The sequence below is a fragment of the Balaenoptera ricei genome, chromosome 8, assembly GCF_028023285.1.
Source record: "Balaenoptera ricei isolate mBalRic1 chromosome 8, mBalRic1.hap2, whole genome shotgun sequence".
Lineage (NCBI taxonomy): Eukaryota > Metazoa > Chordata > Mammalia > Artiodactyla > Balaenopteridae > Balaenoptera > Balaenoptera ricei.
Genome location: NC_082646.1, coordinates 43,023,348 through 43,038,635, shown reverse-complemented (window position 1 = coordinate 43,038,635; position 15,288 = coordinate 43,023,348). Strand labels below are relative to the sequence as shown.

At 52.2% G+C, this 15,288-nt stretch overlaps 1 long non-coding RNA gene across 1 annotated transcript in view; it reads right to left on the bottom strand.

Moving 5' to 3' along the window:
- The window catches only part of LOC132369730 (uncharacterized), a 76,978-nt gene extending 64,451 nt beyond the window's left edge, over positions 1-12,527 (bottom strand). Inside the window, exon 1 of the long non-coding RNA XR_009504470.1 lies at positions 12,385-12,527. This is a non-coding gene — a long non-coding RNA (uncharacterized LOC132369730). The remainder of the gene's footprint in view (positions 1-12,384) is intronic.
- Positions 12,528-15,288: the final 2,761 nt, after the last annotated feature.

The following is a 15,288-nucleotide window of genomic DNA, read 5'->3' as shown; positions in this document are numbered from 1 at the left end:
CACCCCAGTACCTGTGCAAAGGGCTGCGAGGAGCACAAGGAAGGAGACACGCATGACAACCATTTCATCCAACCCCCAGGTTAAAGATGCCCCAAGGCTGCAGGGATGAGACCAGTCTTGCTCCGGGGCCAGAAGACTGAGCTCTCAGGGTCCCGAGCTAACTCTCAGATGCCCAGTTTAAAAAACGAAAACAAAAACCAAACAAACAAAAATCAGGGCCCATATCCAGTACTTACGTACAAGCACTTCTTTACCAAGTGTTTGAGACCCATCAGCACAGAGACAAAGGCCACCTGGACACAGGACAAGTAGCCTCTTCTACGAGAACCCTTGGGGCCCTGCCTGGCTCCCACTCTTGGGCATGGCCTCTCTGCCTGTAATGCAGAAACGAGGCCAGACTCCACGGACTCCTGGGGACGCTACCTGACTCAAAGCTTCCTGTAGCGTCTGGCAAACAAGGAAGCTCTTCTGCTGTGCTGGGGTAGCACCCTCAGAAAAGACTGGAGAGGAACTACAGTCCCACAAAACACACTCTAACGCTCCTTCTCTAGCCAGGCACAGTCGGCCTCGCTTTCATTTTGCGTGGGTGTGTGTTTTGCTGGGAGGCAGGGGTTAGCGAGTGTGACTGGTGCCCAAAGGCTGCTCCTGAAATCCTACAGAGGAGCAGCTGCTCCCAGCGCTGGGGAATTCTCTTTCCATCTCCGCTTACACGTAATTATCTTCTAAAGCGGTGCTCCCCGCAGGGGCGGCGGCGCCGGGGGCCTCCCGGATCACCTCCCTGGACGGGCTGCTCCTGGCACCACCCTCGCAGGCGGAGGCCGGGAAGAGCGCCTGAAATCAAGGCCACCCGTGGCCCGCTTCTCCGGAGCCCCAATCACAAACATGCCAGGCCCTTTCCTTTGGAGGTCTAGGGAGGAAATTAAATGTGAGCCAGATAAGGAGATTCCCTTCAGCTCTGATGCCAGGGAATCCAAAGCTATGATTCCCCCCCACCCCCAGGACCACGCAAACCAAACTGGCACGGGCCCCGGCCCATGGGGCCAGCCACGCCCGGAGTGCCTCCTTCTCTGTAATGACGGCACTCGGATCGCGGGCCTGAGTGTTTTTATAGCAAACGTGAATGCGAATGTAAAACTCTGCAGGCCAGTGACAAAGTGGGCGGCAGAGAGGGCCCGACAGGTTCCTGGCCTCTCCACAGGTGCTTCTGCAAGTGCCTCCCTGCCCTGCATTTTCCAGGCCAAGCGAGGCCGCTGCCCGAGGCGGCTGACTCAACTTTTTTCACGGCATAGTGACTTGATCCGCAGAAGGATGCGGGGAGCCGAGCGCACGGAGCTCGCACCGACCTCAGCAGTTTCTAAGTCTGCCGGGGCGAGGAACACCTTCACCGTGGGCACAGCGTTCGCCAGACGGCCCGGGGCTGGCGGGAAGGCGCACCTCCCACCAGGGCTGCCGCGTGTCGGGCTTCCCAACAGCCCCGGCCACCCCCAGCCTTGTCTACTTTCTCTTCTTCACGCTTGTGGTTTCAGTGTGGGGGAGCGGGTGGGCGGAAAGGCATCCAGAAGGAGAGAGAACAGACAGGAAAGGGCGGTGGATCAAGGGTCAACAGAGCACTGATGTTTCAGAAAGAAACTGCCGAGTAACCATCGCCGCAAAACACCTCGGCGCACGGACGAGGCGCCGCAATGGCCGTCACACGCCAACGCTGCTGTCGGCGTGCTCGCAGGCTCAACAGTGGCTCCCATCTCGCGGGGGCAAAAGGCCAAAGCCTCACGAACACACACGCGCGTGCACGTGCATGCACACACTCACACACACAAACACACACACGACTTCCACGCCACTGTCCCCACACCAGCCTGGCAGGCGCACATGCCCACCTCAAGGCCTCCGTGCTTGCTGTTCCCTCGGCCTGGACCGCATCCCCTCCATACCTCAGCTCCCCCTCCCCTCGCCCCTTCTCCACGTGGAAGCTCAAACGCCACCTGCTCAGCAAGGCCTGCCTGGACCCCCTTTCAGCACCTCACCGACCCCCTGCCCCAGGCACTGCCCGGGCTTTTCAGCAGCCATTACGACCTCGCATGCCATTCTGGGTCGGACAGCGTCCCCTCAAATCCACGTCCACCTGGAACCTCAGAAGGTGACCTCATTTGGAGAGAGGGTCTTCCCAGAAGTACGCAGTTAGGATGAGGACACACTGGAGGGGGGTGGGCCCTCCTAAGAAAAGAGGGGCCACAGACACGGGAAAGAGGCCGTGTGGTGAGGGAGGCAAGACAGCAGAGACGTGCAGCCACAAGATCCGGGCACCAAGCACGCCGGCACCACCAGAGGCTGGGGCACAAGCAGGCGACGGGGCCTCCCTCAGAGCCCCAGGGCGCAAGGGAGTAAGGTCCTGAGGTTTGAGCCCTCCGGTTTGCGGTCCTCTGTCACGGCGCCCTAGGAAACTAGGACACGTACCATGAACGGTAACCAGCTACTGTCTGCTGCCCCTCAGGAGAAAATAAGCCCCAGGAGAACAAGATTTTGACATCCTTTGCTTGGTGCAAAATGCCCGACACATAGAATAGCATCCAGCTGAATAAAAAAATGTATTTGCTGAACAGCTCTTGAGCGGACAGAGACAAGCCTAGAAGGGAGACAGGGGTGCTATACCCACCCTCCAAGAGGGCAAAACTGAGGGGCTAACGTCCCAGCTCTGCCCAGAGACAGCAGAGGCAGGACCGGAAGTGACCTGGGACCCAGCCTGCTCGTTTGCGAAGTAACCCTGAGCAACTCCAGGTGCCGAGCAGACAGCTGCTGTAGGCGGCACTCCGTGAGCACACCTGTGGAGCGCAGGGCAGGCAGGGCTGGCTCCAGGCTCGCCTCTCCTCGGCAGGGCCGGGACCCCGAACCAGGGAGCTCACCGGGTCTCAGTGTCCGCATCTGCAAACTGAGGGTGGATCACAAGCCAGGTCGACCTGCTCTCCGAGGAGCAAGCCAAGGCTTGTTTTAATCTGCGCCGCTTCTGCGAGGCCCTCTCAGACCCCGGGAGCCAAGGTGACGTCTCCGTGCCACTGATGCACTCTTAGGGCAGCACCTCTGGCCCGCACCACGCGCTACTCTCAAACCTCTCTCACACCACAGGCCGCCTGATCTTGCTTCCGTAGTTCACTTCCACACACACTACTGGACTCACATCACGGGCCTCTGCACCTGGCGCTCTGGAAGCCCTGCAGTCTGCCCAGGCCCCGCCTGTGTCCTCGCCAGCCAGCTCTGGTCCTCCCAGGCCCGCAGACACCAGGCTCCTCCTCCACCAAGCTCCACTCCCAGGAGTGAGGTTTCCTCTTGCCCACCTGGACCTGGGCGGCCTGGGCTGCTCTGGAGCCCTGAGTACAGTCCTCCCCACACTCAACCTGCAGATCTCTCCACTTTGGGTAAAGCATCAGCAAACAAATCAGGGACTTCAACCGAACCTGCCATCGTACATGCACATGCACACGCGCATGGTCGGGGATGTGGAACAAGCACAGACGGCATCCCAGGGCCAGCACTGTTAGGGCTGTGACTAGGCAGAAGGTAAAGTGTGAGCCAGGCAGACCCAGGCGTGAGCCCCAGCCCTGCCCCGCTGTGGGTTACACTTCTGTTACCTTCCCTGCACTTGAGCGACCTCAGCTCACAGCAAACTCAGTAGCGGCAGACAGCAGGCTCTGCAAAGCGCCCAACACTGTGTGCTTCTCTTTTCCTGCATCTTGAAACGGGCAGCACGTGGCCCATTTACCCTGCGTGGAGAGCAGGGTAAAGAGCCTCAGCCCCCCAGGGCTTGGAGACCTGGTCCCACCTCTGCTCTGAACAACCAGGCCCGTAGCTGCACCTCACCTCTCAGGGCCTGGCTCGGCCTCCTCAAAAACAAAAGGAAGAGGGCTGCACGAAGGATCCCCAGCACCCAATCTACTTAAGAAAAGGGAAGGCCTCTGCTCTGGGGCTTCGGTGTCTCACAGCAGGACTGGTGTCGGAAGAGGACATCAAATGTGCTCTCCTGCCCAACCTGCCACCTTCGCTGGCTACCCTCCCACAACCCCAGCTGATCCGGGTCTGCCTCTGCCCTCCTTGACATTCGTTGCTAGAGGATGCGCATTTTTACATTTAGCAAATGTAACGCTCACTCATGCATTTAAAAACACTTATTAAGGGCAGGAGAACACAAATAAGAGTAGTAGTTGCTTACAACTGCTGAGTACTTACTAGGTAATACGCTCAGAGCTTTGCAACATTACTCTCTGAATCCCCAGAACAACCCTGTGAGGTGGGTACTGATATTATTCCTGGTTTACAGGTGGCGAAACCGAGGCCCAGGGAGAAAGGATAACCGTGTTTAAGTCACACAGCCATAAACGACGGAGTGGGAGCTGGAAATGATCCTAGAGTCTCTTCACCACCCCGGGCTGCCCCTCCATCACTCCTTCTCCCTGGCCCTCTTTGAACTGCAGGTAAAGGACACTGTCATTCAGTAAGTCAGAGCCTCCCAAAACCCACTGGGCTGCTCAGCCTGCAGGGACGGCCCAGGTGAGGGCCTCCAGATGTGTCCTCCACCAGATCGGGCCCCTGGAACATCTCCTAAGGAACCCTGCTCAGAGACAAACCATCACAATATTCCCATAACAAACCAGGGAAGTGGGGCACGGATCACCACACTGCTGGAAGGAAAGCCCCGCCACACGCAGAATCGCGCTTCACTACATGCATGGAGGCTATTTCAGAAGCAAGAGCGTCTGATTTTCCATCACGTGATCCCTTATATGTTCCCCCAGTTCAGCTCACCAGCCTGGAATCCCTGCCTTGGCTGTGTAGAACAGAACTGGTATCAACGTGCTGCTCATAAGCACTTCCTTCCTCAGGGAGAGGCTCGCAGAAAGACTCTGGCAGGTTACACCAAAATTACAGTGCTCCATTACAGTGCCCAGCCTCTGGGAAAAGCAGAGAGCACGTGAAACCAGGAGCGCTGGCTTCCAGGGCCACGTTGCCACCCCTGGCGGCAGGACACCCTGAGCAGAGCCTTGGTCCTCGGGGGCTCAGCTCCCTCATCCTCCATGGTTATGATAGACACCCCCCCCCCCCCAATTAAGATCCGGAAGCCAAATGAGTCTCATAGCCATACCAGTGATGGATGAAATGCCTACTAAACAACTGTCCATTTCTATCACTTAGCAGAATGGCAGCCTGTGGGAAAATGGGCAGCCTCATACACTATTGGTAGTTTAAACCAGTACAGCCCTCGCGAGCACAGTGTGGGGATTTGCTGTAACAGTTTAAATGAGTAGAACCTGTGGCATACTGATTCCACTCCTAGAGAAACACATGCATGTGTGCATAACAGCATGTATGTATGAAGATATAATAGCAAAACTAGTGAGTCACTTTACATGTCTACCAATGGGGGACTGACTCATAAATTATGATATATCTATACTATAAAATATTTTGTAGACAAATTAAAAGAGAGAAGAACTACATGCAAGAAAAGATCTACAAGATCCATTATGTGAAAAGACAAAATGAAACAATATATATGATGCAATCAGATTTATGCTTACAAAAGAAACAAAACTATGTATTTGCGTCTGTATAGGCTGATGGAAATTACAATTGGTTAGTGCTGAGGGCCCAGCAGGGAGGCGGCACATGGGGGAAGGGTGCCAGAGGAAGGAGGACTCCACATCTTCTGCTGCTCACTTCTCCACTATTTGGATGGGAGGGTGCGGTGCAAGAGCATAATATATTCATGTATCACCTACATCATTTAGAAAAAAGCCATCAAACTGATTTAAAAATAGCACCACCACCACCGAAACAGGGTTCGTGTTCTGGTGTGAAACTGACACAGCAATTTGAACAAGTTTTTGGTGCCACACTCCAAGGTCTTCCCAAGAGTGATTGATAAAGTTCAAGTGCAGTCTCTAAGCCACAGATGACAAGACTGGATGGGGATCAACAGGGAAGAAGGGAAATGCGGGATGCAAGGAAAACTTTGGGGTAAGCTCTGTGGAAGCTGCAAACCTGTCCTGCCCTGAACCCGCCTGGCTCCAGGACGCACTTTTCTGAGACTCTCCTCCCTCTCATCTCCATAGGATGAGAAGAAAGTAAAAACCTGATGAAGAGAGAATTCCCTTTCCCGCAGCAGAGAGGAGGCCACCTGCAGTCACCAGCAGAGCTGCTCCCAGGCGAAGCCAAAGAAAAAGCCTGGCCAAACTCCACCTTCCCGACAAAGGCTCTGCGTGCCAGGCTCCTGGGGCTGCAGGGACAGCCAAGGCTGGCAGCCTGAAGCCCATCCGTTCGAGTCCCTCCACTTCAGCAAACAACCAGGCCAGCCTCTTTTCACATTCAACACTAAAATCCAAACTGAACCAGTATACAAATCAGAGGGTTCTGCCAACAAAACACAGCAACAAGGTGGAATAAGGAGAGAGAAATCAGTGGTACCCTGGATTAACATACAGTTACTTTTTCTGCTTGTCCATAGTAACACTTCTGTAGATTCAAACATTTGATATATACCTTTTCTGGCTTCCTAGTAATAATTAAAACAAACACGCAGCCCAAACACACACACGCACTAAACATGGAGCAAAAAGGAAAACAGAGGGGCTTTGCTTAGGACATGATGTTCAGGAGGTAGTCCGACAGTTGACATCCCCACACAAAATGCTCTCCTCCCATCAAATAGGTACCCTGTTAGTGCGCCACGCTCACCGGGCACTTCAACAGTCCACGGCTGGGGGCTACCCACAGGACAAGGAAAAGAAGTCACATCTCGGAGGGAAAGGGGTGACCATCAAACAGTAGGGGAGCGGAGTCCTTGTGCGGTGACTCACCGCAGAGATGGCCGTGACTGCGGACACCAGGAAGCAGGCAGACCCATAAAGTAACTCTCAGCCTCCTCTCAATGAGGACGCAGCCCAAGCAAAGCCAGAACCCGACCAACTGGCCAGAGCCCAGCAAGAACAAACTATCTGAAGGGCACGGGTATTATGCAACCTGGAAAACGGAAGCCTGGGCAAGTTTCTTACAGGCTCTGGCACTGACTAGGGGAGAGGGCATGGGACCAGCATATTTCTGATGCGGCAGTGGTGCATCCTATGATGGGGACATGCGGACACTGGCAACCAGGACCAACCACGTCCCCTCGCTCTGACTCCGGTTCTCCTGAGTATGGCTCGGCTCCCCACCGAGGCTGCACCCTTCAGGGGAGGGTGTTCTCCCCTCCTTGCAGGGCTGGCCACCCCTGAGAACTCGCCCACCTCCACTCCCCGTTTCCGACCAGCCCCTGCATGCCTGGTGACCACAAGTCACCCCAGCCTAGAGGCAGATCAGCCCTTGGGGAACAGCCAGAACTGAGGACCACAGCCACTGAGGTCCACTGGGTCCACCAGGGAACTGTGGGGTGCCGACTACACCCCAGGGAGACTTCCTCCTTTGGGGGCTTTTCCCCTTCAACAGTTTCACTCTAAGTTTGAATGTTCAAACCAGCACTTCTCTAAATGGGGTCTGAGAACCTGACTTCCATCCTGAGATGCTCCAGGAAAGGCAGAAACTAAGGCCAGGGTGGGTGGGCAAAGACAGGGGAAGGCGCTTTGGGGTTTTCCTCAGGCACTTTTCTCTGGCTGCCATGAGAGACCAAAGGAGGCAATTTTAGTTTCTACAGAGATGCTTGCAGTCTACACACAGTATCTCCACTACCCGGCCTGTGAGGATGAGAAGGGCAACAGGGAGGGGGTGAGGAGAGAAAAGAGGATTTGACTCCCCCCCTCTCTCAACCCCAATCCAGAGGACTGAGCATCATTCATGCTGACCCGTTTCCTCTGCTCCATCACCCCTGACACCATCTTAACGTCTTGAGTTCAAGCCCTCATCCTCTCTCACGTCCATCACCCTGATGGCCTTGCTTCTCGTCAGCGTATTTCATACTCCACACAGCCTGCGGAGCCACCCTTCTAAACCACAGCCCTTCATCAAGCCCCTGTCTCCGGACGGAGTCCAACCCTGGCAGGGTGGGCGTGACCTCTGCCTGCCCAGGCTGTGCCATCACAGAGATCACAGCTGCCGCTCGGACTGTGACACATGCCACCCCGCCCCCAACTATGAAGATGCACAGGTTGCGGTTTCCTCATCTGTGCAACGGGAATAAAAGGATGACCCTCCAGAGCTTCTATGGGGGTTAATCCAAGCTGAGGAGAGCCCGGCTCTCCAAGAATGGCCACGACTCTCCCTGTCCCCAACCTGGCTCCAGACCCTCTGCCCTTCACCACCTCGCTGTGCTACCTCCTCATAACGAATGAATACGAGTCAACGCAGGAGAAAAGAAGGCACATCCGAGATCTAAAAATGAAGGGTCATAAACATTAGGCTACCAAGATGTGGAGGACACCAAAATTAACTCATTATCAAAATAATGTGAGAGGAGGGAAGGGATGGGAAGAGAAGGAAAACATTACTTTGGAGGAACTGCTTTTAAAATAGACAGCTCTGTGATTTTCTTTTTTTTTTTAAGACTTCATTTTTTCTAAAGATTTAGGAAGATTACATTTCAAAAGCTCACAAAGGAGACCCTTCTGGTTTTTTTTAAAAAAACTATTTCTTAATTAATACCTTCAGAGAACTAAGAAGTACTTTTATAGACTGACTGAATCTTAATAAAATTCTCAGAGAAATTCTGGCATCAGTCACAACAAACACCCTCCTGGAAATTAATTTCCTTTTCCACATACAACTTACTATGGCAACTCATTTATGATGCCACCACAACCAGTCAAAATCTGCCTGGAGCATAAAAACTTCCAAGCCCCACAAGACAGCCTATAGCACTTGATAGAAATTGGCCCCATATTTAGCCAAATCCTACATCTAACAGAGACTTCCCCCACACCAAACTGTCCAGATTTTACTGGCAAAGTCAACTCTTCCATCTCCTTCCCGGCCCATATCTGCACTGCCCTCCCATCTTATACTACAGCTCTAACAATGCCTCCTACCAGCTCGAAGTCCCCAAACTCAGTATCTTTTCCCTGTCCCACAAAACGAATAAAAGAGGAGAGAAGGGCACAAAATGGGCAAAGGGAAACTAGCTACATCCATCTTCAGCCTCCTACCAAAGACGTGTCCCTTCTGGCTTCTGGTTTGGTTCAAGTCCCTCCTTTCCTTTTTTTTTTTTTTTTTTTTAATTTTTATTGAAGTATAGTTGATTCACAATGCTGTGCCAGTCCCAGCAATTCCCTCCTTTTAGATGATGGTAGGTCCTAGAATATTCACTGCGTGTGTTGAGGATGGAGTGGGCAGCCAAAAGCTAAAACAATTATTTGTAAGTACAAAAATGTACTTTAAAAGCCTTTCTCCCTTGAGGACAATTCCTACTGGAAGACTTAATCCCATTATCCCAAGTGCCCATGGGCGAGGGGAGAGAAATGGCTGGATGCCAACCGTCACTGAGCACCCACTGCAACTCACAAGTGCATCTCATTTAATGCAAGGCAGATACTATCATCCTGATTTTACATACGGGGAAATCGGGCTCAGAGGGATCAAGCGATGGGCTCAGCATGTACACCAGGCCCATCAGACATCAAGACTCATGGACTCATAAGCTTTATTTACCCTAAGCACCTGGGGACACCCAGGTGCTTAGGGTAAAACACTGTCCTAGGTTGGAGGGCACTTTACAAGTTTACACATTGCTTTTCATATACGAGATCTCATTCAATATCACAGCCCTGTAGGATAGTTAAGAATTACTTTTCCACTATTGTAAAACACTATTTGGTTTCAAAGATCATCAGTAACTTGTGAAAGCCAGTGGTAGCACTTAGAGTTGTACCCTGTCTAAGCTTTGCTTCCTCACCTCACAGTGCCTGATAAATGGTAGGGGTTCAAATGACAACTATTATTAGCAACATGATTTTTATTCATTTAATAGCCCTCAGCTAAAATAAAATTTATACACACACACACACATATAAACTGCAGATATTTTAAAGATTCAACTTAATTACCTGCTAGAGAGGATATAATTTTACCACTACCTCAAACTTAGAGATAACCACTAATTGCAGCTGCCAAGAAACTGACAGAAAAGGATTACTGAAAATGATGCGGTCAAACCCAATATGGATTTTGACAGCTACTAATGGAAGAGAACAGAAGGACAGGAGCATTCAGTTATGATAAAATACAAAAAAAATCCTCCTCTCCCTCCAGCATCATGGCTTGATCATGAATGTGCTGTTTGACCCAACCATGTCATTTCAGCTGTGTGATGACCCTCAGCATCCAAAACGAGATGGCCAGCAAGTGACACAGACGTTCTAGTGAGAGGTCGCCCAGGAGGTCTAGGGAATAGGGGTGGGGCAGATACATTATTACCTTGAGCTATTTTTAATGTGCTGCATCTAATGCACTGTTTGCCTCACTTAATTTCACTCACTTGCAAAGAAACCTGGGAAGTTCAGAAATGCCAGATGCAACAGGGATCAGCTCCCCACTTCTCAAGCTAGAACGGAAAAGATGACAGAAGTGTGTTGGTACAAGGATGGCAGCATCAGTCAGACAGAAGGAAATCTATGCTACTATGGCAATGAGAGATCCTGGGGAGGTTCTTCGAGAAAGGCTGAGCCAAGACCCATCCAACTGAGCATCTACTCCAGGCTTGAAGGTTCAAACAAAAGAATAAAATTCAGGTCCACAGATGAAACATACGTAAATTTTTTAAGCACAGTTAACAGCTTTATGGTAATGACAGCTGGACAGCCATGTACACTAACTGCCTGCATGAGAACAATATCCATACTGTAAATCTAATACCAATTATTATTAGTTTTTGGTTTTGTTTTACTTTATGCAGCCTTTCTTGCTTCTTAGCTGTGTTAAGTCCACCCTAATTTCTTTGTAATAGGCTGAGTTTGATTTTGTGTGGCCGATCTCGACTTACAAGGAAAAAGATGTCAGTCTCCCTCAGTCACCTTCTCCTGCGCCATCAGACTGTCTAGCTCTTTATTTATACCCTATTTTGCAGATAAGGAAACTGAGCTCCAGAGAGAGGACTTGATTCATCCAAGGCCATAATCCTTGCTAATATATCTAGGACTAGCACAAGGGCTCAAGGCCTACAATGTAGATCTCCAGCTCTATCACTGTTGCAAATGACCTGGCATACTTGTGTCTTGAATACGAAGTTTATTTGGAGGGGGAAGAAAAAAAAAAAAAAAAAAAAGCTAACATGAGTCATCTCCTTTGTCAAGGGGCACCACACAGATTGTTCTAATAAAGCATCCAGCATCTCCAGAACCACTTGTTTCTGAAATAGCCAACCTCAGTCCCAGAGAATAAAAGGCCATGTCTTATGCCCCTTCAGGATACCCAGGACCCTGTGAGCAGATGCGCTGCAGGGCTTTGGGGAGCTGCTAGCCCAGCCCAAGGAATCCAGACGTTGCCGGTACTGGAGAGGGAATGGGATGGGTGGGTGGCTGGGGGAGGGTCAGAGTTGCGATTTCTCCTGGCAACAGTTATGACTTCATGCAGCCCAATCTTACTCCCCTTGGAACATCTAAATATCCCATCCACTCAGGGGTCCCTCCTCAACTTCCCCAGGACAAAAGCACTGCAGTCTGGGAGGTGAATCTGGCAGACCGGGAGGGACGGTATTTGACCTAAGCCGTAGAGGAAGCACCGCTCCGCTCCCTCCTCCACCAGTTACTGGAACTCCCCACCGGATCTTCAGACGCCAAGAGGCGTCCCCCACTCTGAGCCCGACCCCTCTTTCAGCGTCTGCCCCAACAGAGGCGCGAGGAGGCAAAGCCCACTCCCCATCGCTCTACCCCGCCACCCACTCGCCTCCGGTCCCCTTAGTGGCCGCCCCCCGTGGGCCTCCCTCCCTCCTCACTCGCGGGGTCCCCGCCGGACACTTGCCCGCTCCAGCCTGAGAATCTGAGCGCACCCCTTTCTCCTCGCCCGCAGAGGACCCGCGTCTCCCGCCTCCGGCCCAGGCCCCCCTCTGCCCGCGTCCCTCCGCGCCCCGGGAGTCAGCCGCGCACCCGCACTTCCCGCCCGGCCCGTGCGGGCTCTGTCCGCCCCAACTTTTCCCGGCCGCGGCCGCGGCGCCAGCCCCGCAGCGGCGGGGATCCCGAGTCCCGCGCCGCGAATGGCGGGCGGGCTCGCGTCCCCTCGGCCCCGGCCCGCCCCGCCGGCACGAGTTGCGCTCGGGACTCGCTCGGCGCCCGGGCCTCGGCTGTCCGCCCGGCGCAGAGGAGGAGCCGGCGTGGCGGGAACCGCGCTGTCCCGGCGCCGGCACCCCCCCGCCCCGGTGCCCAGTGCCCGCCCGCGCCGCTCCCTGCCCACCTGCCCGCCCGCGCCGCCGCCGCTCACCTCCTCCCGCGCCGCCGCCGCCACTGCCGGGAAGACGTGGCAGTGGCCGCCGCTCGAGCTCCCCGCCTCGCCTCTTCTCTCGGCGTCCGCGCGGGCGGCTCCGGCTCGCCGGACCGCAGCGCCAGGCGCCCTCTGCCGCCGGGAAGGCGAATCCTCTCGCCCTAACCCTAACTCGCCGGCCGCCCCCGCCCCAAGGCTCGCTCCCAACCCGGTTCCGCTCTGCCGGAGACCCTCCCTTGTGGCGGCCCCGGCCCCGCCGCTGCCTCCGAGGAGCCTGCCCTGACCAGCCAGCCGCTCGGCGCCCTTCCTCCGTGCCCCACCTGGGTCGATACATTTCCTGCTTCTCTGAATCTGAATGCCTCGCCCACGAGAAAGTAAAATAGGGCTGGGGAACAAACACCACGTCTCTCGTGTTCGTCATTCTCTCTCCTAGGGCTAGGTTAGCGCCCTGCCTTGAATACCCAAGGGCGCAACAAATACTTCTTGAAGCAGCGAAAGAGTGAATGAATGAGTAGAGATTTTGGCCGCTCTCCACCCACGTAGGCTTCTAAACCTCCAGAGGACAGATATCCCCACCTGGATTTTTTTTTTTTTTTTTTTTTGTAACACACACACACACACACTTGCGCAGCGTTGCATGAATAAATAGGATTCACAATTCCGCACTTCAGACTAGCACCAAAGTTGCACAAGGCCCGCAGCTCAATGTTATTCAGGGCCTTTAGTCAAACAGACTTAGGTTTTACATAGATCTACCACTTAAAAGCTGGGAACTCTCGGGAAAGCTAATCTCCCTGGGCAGTTACCTCATCTATAAATTAAGAGTAATAAAATCTATTTCATAGAGTTGTTGTGAGGATTAATTGAGATCCTGCACTGTGTGTAAAGCGCTTTGCTCAGCCCCTCCACCCCCACCTGTACTGTATCTAAGTGGTAGCTACTGTTACTATTATTACTAATCTAGTAGGTAATAAAAACTATAGGCAAAAAGTAAAATAATGGCTATCTTTTCATCTGGGGACACCTTAATACCCTTGTATGTGGGGTATTGTCACCTACCCAAGAGAGCCAGCCCCGGGAGCAAGGCCTTTCCAGTCCCTCTTCTTCCCCACCCCGAAGAATTAACTGGTCTTAGGTTTTAAGACCAGTTATGAGCTGGTCTTAAGAGCTGTAGAACCGGCTCTCCTGTAGGTTTTCCCCCTGGGTTTCGGTGGCCAATATCTTAATGAACAAGTGTTTATTTTATTGCGAAGGCAGTCAATGTTTAAGGGCCCCTGTGGTCTACAGACTCTTCCTGTTTTCTCCTTGCCCCTCTCTCAACACCTTGAGGCCGTCTTTTCATTTTTAACAGTCTCCGTCCTGCTCTGCACATAAAACAGCAGTGAGTGCAATGAAGTGGCATCAGACAGGACTGGGCTGGAATCCCAGCCCATCCGCCTTGGGCTTTCTGCACCTCAGTCCCCTCAGTTGTAAACTGTGGAGAATGATGCTTATCTGTGACATTGAGAGAATTGGTGATCCAGTCTGTGAGTGAAGTCCCTGGAACATATAGGTGTTTAATGAAAGGCAACTATCGATTCATTTATTTAACAAGCATTTAGGGAGCATCCACTGAGAGTTGTAGGTGCTGGAAGAGTGAGGGAAACAAACATTGGTGAGGTACGATTCTTACCCTCAAAGGAGTCTGAGGTCTAGTGGATGAGACAGGCACCCATATGCTAGGGCAGAGGGGTTGGGAGGATATAGATGCCGCTAATATGAAATTAGCAAGCCTCAGTTCCAAATTGGGGCAGTGTTTCTGCAATATAGGTTGTTTTAATTCGTTATAATTGTAAATGCCATTTCCCTCTAAATATGTACATAACTTTCCAAGACCACTGCAAAAAATTAATGAATAATTTTGTGAGGCAAACAGAACCATTTGAGGTAGGGCGCAGTCCCTTAATAAGGTGACTCCAAATGCTTCCTTATACTAGAAATAACATGTACATTGTGTCTTTGTGAGAGTACCATAATTTATAAGTTAAAGTTGCATATCTTGCAATGCATATCTAAGAGGGAAAGTGCACATACTGTGGACCTCTAATGTATCACGCCGCCTATCCATGCCCATGATGTAGCCCCCTGGGCTTGGCCACACGATGTGTTTTAACCCTGGGCTTGGCCACACGATGTGTTTTGGCCACTGGGACATCAACAAACATGGCAAACGCAGGGATGTTTGATGAGCACTTGTGCCTCGCTCCTTGCTTTCTTGAAACGCTGTGAAGAAACTGAAGAAATCTGGTCCAGCCTCCTTAAAAATGAAAGACTCAGACAGAGAGAGGCTCACCATCCCAGCTGTAGCAACCCCCAGCCAACCCACCAGCTGAATGTAGCCACATGAGTGAGCCTAGACGCGACTAGCCAAAATGACCCAGGCAACCCAAGAGTTGTGAGAAATAAAGTGGTCGTTGCTTTAATCCACTAAGTGTTGGCAGCGATGGATAACTGATAGACACATCACACACAGGTGTTTCGACAGTTGCAAGGTCTCGGTGAAATTCAGCCAAGAGTCAATACTCTCACTAGTGTTTTCTGTCATGAAGCGTTCAATTGAAGTTAATATGTCTCCGCTTAGCAGAGTATCACACTTTAAGTCATTCCTTCTTTCAAAGTTCTTCATTGAATGGCTACTGAGCCTAGAACTGGTTAAAATCCTTTTGCAGCCAACAGGACAATAAGCTGGCAAAATCAGCTTAAAAACCACTTTAAACATTATAACTCCTTGGAACACAGCAGGTGTTATAGAGGTTGGGTGTTTATCTCTCTATTTATTTATTTATTTTTTTGGCTGCGTCGGGTCTTAGTTGCGGCACATGGGATCTTTTGTTGCAGTGCACGGGCTCTTCATTGCGGGCCGGG